This window comes from Vicia villosa, linkage group LG3 (assembly GCF_029867415.1).
Source record: "Vicia villosa cultivar HV-30 ecotype Madison, WI linkage group LG3, Vvil1.0, whole genome shotgun sequence".
NCBI lineage: Eukaryota > Viridiplantae > Streptophyta > Magnoliopsida > Fabales > Fabaceae > Vicia > Vicia villosa.
Window position 1 is genome coordinate 155,846,083 of NC_081182.1, and position 4,506 is coordinate 155,850,588.

The 4,506-nt window shown below is 39.5% G+C and overlaps 1 non-coding gene across 1 annotated transcript; it reads left to right on the plus strand.

Moving 5' to 3' along the window:
• The first annotated feature begins 749 nt into the window (after positions 1 to 749).
• LOC131593781 (small nucleolar RNA R71) lies at positions 750 to 856 on the plus strand. The gene has a single exon (XR_009281162.1). It is a non-coding gene; the product is annotated as a small nucleolar RNA R71 (small nucleolar RNA).
• The last annotated feature ends 3,650 nt before the right edge of the window (positions 857 to 4,506 follow it).

A 4,506-nucleotide genomic window follows, 5' to 3' on the forward strand; every position in this document is an offset into this window, starting at 1 on the left:
GCAACAGTAGGTGCTTGTTCTTGAGCTACTTGTGAGATTTGCGTTTCTAGCATCTTGTTATGTGTAGCTAAAGCATCTACTTTGTTTGATAATTGTTTTAGTTATTCACTATTATGAATGTTTTGATTTAGGAAGTCTTAGTTGGTTTGTTGTGGGGAAGCTATGAAGTTTTCCATCATGATTTCTAGATTTGACTTCCTAGGGGAGTTTGGAGCAGCTACAGGCGCTTTTTGATAGCCAGGTGGGACAGCAGGTGCTTGTCCAGGTGCGTACAACGCATTGTTGTTCTTATACGAAAAGTTTGGATGGTTCTTCCATCCAGGGTTGTACGTGTTAGAGTAAGGGTTTCCCTGAGCGTAGTTTACTTGATCGGATGGAATATCAGTCAGAAGTTGACATTCGGCAACGACATGTCCAGTTAATCCACAAATCTCGCAGTTAGGTGCTACAACAGCCGCAGTGGCTGAAGGAGTGATGGTTAAGTTCTCGATCTTTTGAGTTAAAGCGTCTACTTTAGCGTTAACGCGGTCTATACCACTTACTCCGTACATTCCTCCTTTGGTTTGGGTTTTCTCTAGAGCAGCTTGTTCTCCTCCCCATTGATAATGGTTTTGTGCCATGTTTTCCTTGAGGTTGTATGCTTCATCATGGGGTTCGTCCATTAGAGCTCCCCAGCGGCGGCATCTATAGTCATTTTAGTATTATAAAGTAGACCACCATAGAAAGTATGGATGATCAACCATGGTTCGAGTCCATGATGAGGGCATAGTCTTAACATGTCCTTATATCGTTCCCAAGCTTCGAAGAGTGATTTGTTATCTTTTTGGGTAAATCCGTTGATTTGACCTCTTAGCATAGCAGTCTTGCTAGGCGGAAAATATCTAGCTAAGAATACTCTCTTTAGTTCGTCCCATGTAGTTATGGAATTAGAAGGCAGGGTCTGAAGCCACGCTCTAGCTCTATCTCTCAAGGAGAAGGGAAAAAGGCGTAATCGAATAGCTTCGGAGCTAACGTTGTTAGCTTTGACAGTGTCGGCATATTGCACGAACACGGATAAATGGAGGTTAGGATCGTCTGCAGGGCTTCCAAAGAATTGGTTCTATTGGACAGCTAGTACCAATGAAGGTTTCAGTTCGAAATTGTTGCCTCAATCGCAGGCGGTGCGATACTTGAGTGTGGTTCAGCTCGTGAAGGAGCTGCATAGTCTCTAAGAGGACGAGGAGCAGCCATCTCTAACTTCGGGGTAATTTGATTGATTTGATCAGTAAAGATCAATTCCTGAGAAATTGGAATTGGTGCTACTTCGGGAAGATTACAAGCTCGACGTCTTACGTTATACAAGCTCGACGTCTTACGTTAACAAAACGTTCAATCTCGTTAATTCGTTGTATCAGTTCTCCTCCTTGTGAACGAGTACTTGGCATACAATCGTTCAAACAGAAAGGAAAGAATTTGCCCTAGTCTCTACGGTGTAACAGTGAGTTACGATATCGAATAAAACATAAAACCAAAAACAAGTGATATTTAATAAAACATATTTAAGCCAATTTATTTTGGATCCCACGGTTAACTTACTTTACATACCGATATCTCAATTAATTAGCCAGACATATTGATACGGTTAAACATGCATAAATTTATTCGGTTTATAATGAAAGGCATATTAAAAGGCATACAATATATCATGCAATTAAATAATATAAAGGCAGTAAATAAATAACCTGAATAAGATAAATCTGGATCTTGGAGTACTCGAACTTTCGCCACAGGTTGGCTGGATCGTTCTTCAGAAATTATTAGGCGTAAAATTTAAAGGCAAGGAAAATAAAAACTAAATCTAACGTAAGGTTAGATCTATAAAAGGTTCACAACAATTTCCGGTGTAGAAATTGTTATGAGAAAAGAAAGCAATGAATAAAAATGCAGAGAAAAATAAATGCTTGAAAAATGAATTCGGCAGCACTTCGTTAGCAAAAATTCGGCCTTGGAGAACTGAAGTATCAGCCTCCAATTATAGGTGAGGTTCTGCAGTTTGGTTCCGTGAATGTAGCACGTTTGGGACTCAGACTTGGGAGACGCACGTCTCCACTTCTTCAGGAAGACTTAGCAACAAACTTGAGACGTGCGTCTCAAGTGGAGAATTTTTAGGGAAGGTGGGAGACGGATGTCTCCTCTTCATGACGTGGCATAGAGCTGTTGGAGACGGGCGTCTCCACGTGCTGAAGTGGTCTTTTCCAGCTCCTTCGTGGGCTGGGCTTGATCTTTAGGCCTCTGGGTCTTCTTTTCACCCCTCTATTCACTTCAACACCTCTCTTTTATCTTTTAAGAATAAATAATAATGATTTTTGCTCCATTTCTTCTTCTTTTCACTAATAGTCTCAATATGAACGCAAAACCTGAAACATCGCAAATACCCGCATAATATCATAATAAAACAATATAATTAAAAGAAAATGCTAATAATACTTATGGATTTTAAGCTAAACATACGATATAAAATCATGTTATCACCATGTCAATGCGCCATCAGGATCAGGAGTTCCCTTAAACACAGGAGGGTTCTCTCTTTGGAAGGTAGCCAAATTGCGAAAAGAAGCATTCTCACCACCATTCGGCTGATGTTCCAAAGCTTGAACCATCGCCTCCAAAGCAGCAGCAATTGCAGCATCATTCCTCCCAGCCATCTCAACTCTTTACTACAACACAAAAGCAATCAGCACAAAGCAACAATACAAGATTGTTAGACTACACTACAACACGACACTTGGCCAGACAAGGCCGACCTTCTCTGATACCACTATTGTAACACCCCAAATCTACCCCGCAATTAACAGGAAATATCAGAGTACAAAAATCTCAAAATAAACAGAACAGAATAATTTGGGGCATCACAATTAAAATAGTCAAAATCACATGCACATATCATGCTCATATACTTAGATACATAACACACATATAGGTGAACAATATCGAAATTGTTAATCATCAATAGTCAAGAAGTACTCACGCCACAGCGGAAATCAAGCATCAACAACAATATAAGTCATAAGATCATGGCCACATGGCACAATATATCCAACAATCTCAACATAACATAACGGTGAAGTTTAACAAAGGTAAACAATAAGAAACTAAACATAAACAAGCAATCCAACGTTCCCCCCCCCCCCCCCCGAGTGCTACGTATCAGAGCATCAACACACACCGACTCGAGCTATAGGCATACGACTACTCCGCGTCATTACCTGCACGTTACCAACGAAGGGTAACATTCAAAGATAAGGGGTAAGATATCATTCATTATAAAGAAACATATGATAATATTCAAAGAGGAGAAATAATCATACATTGGCCACCACTTCTCAATGTATATCACTTACTACCATTCACATCATTCAACGTCTTACCAACAACAATAATATCAATCTCAATTAAGGCACACATAGTCAATTATCACATATGATCAACGAAACAACCATCACCTCGACACAAGTTAACATTCATGTTATGCACTCACACAAATATCCAATTACAACTCATCATACAACTTCACTTATGCAACTCAAACAATGCAAATGCATGTGGTACCATAACAGTTGCCATTAGGCCGTCTCAAACAATTGCCACAAGGGCCGTCTCAAACATTTGCCACAAGGGCCGTCTCAAACAATTCAATGAATGTGACTCAATGATGCACATTCACAATCACACTTGAACGACATAATCGACTCGAACAACATAATCCACATAACGACATGATCAACTTACATGACATAATCAAATCCGGAAATTCCAATGTCAACAACAATCCAATCCAAAAATAAGAGTCCACAAGATTTTCCAAAAATATTCATAGCATATACCAAGGAAAGACATTAATTAGGGCTTTATGAAGGTTCAAACGGCATATAGAAAGGAGTTACGGTTCAAAAGTTACATAATTTCAAAGTTTGAACAATTTTTGTAAAACAGGGTTCGCTTAGCAAAGGGGTCCAGAAGCGCATTACAAACAAGGTCCGCTTAGCGAAGCATGATTAGGAAGATGGCTTGGATATTTACAAGGCATGGTGGGAATGGTTTGAAACTGGACTAGCTGTTAGTGTGGTTATGCAAGTTTACATGGTTTTTTCTTGTAGTGAATGGGTATGTTTGAATATGTATGGTATTGCAGTTCTGAAATTTAGGCAGTGTTGTGAATGGTATAGGCTGAACTGGTTTGAAATCATGAGTGTGCTTTGTAGTGAACTTGTGGAAATTTGAATGTAGCGATTTTGATTTGATTTTGTTTTTGTGCAGGGTCGCGGGGCTGCTAGAATGTGGAGAAGCTGGCAGGTTTCTTGTGTTTGCAGGTGGCTTGAGATGCATTGGTACGTCACAAAAGCTTGCGGAAGAACACTTAAAAATGGAGTCACAACATGGTAGACGAAGTCACGGCGAAGTTGAATAAAGACATGGCTTAGAATAAGATCCAAACATTATGTTTTAAGCTTCAAATTTTGTGTATCT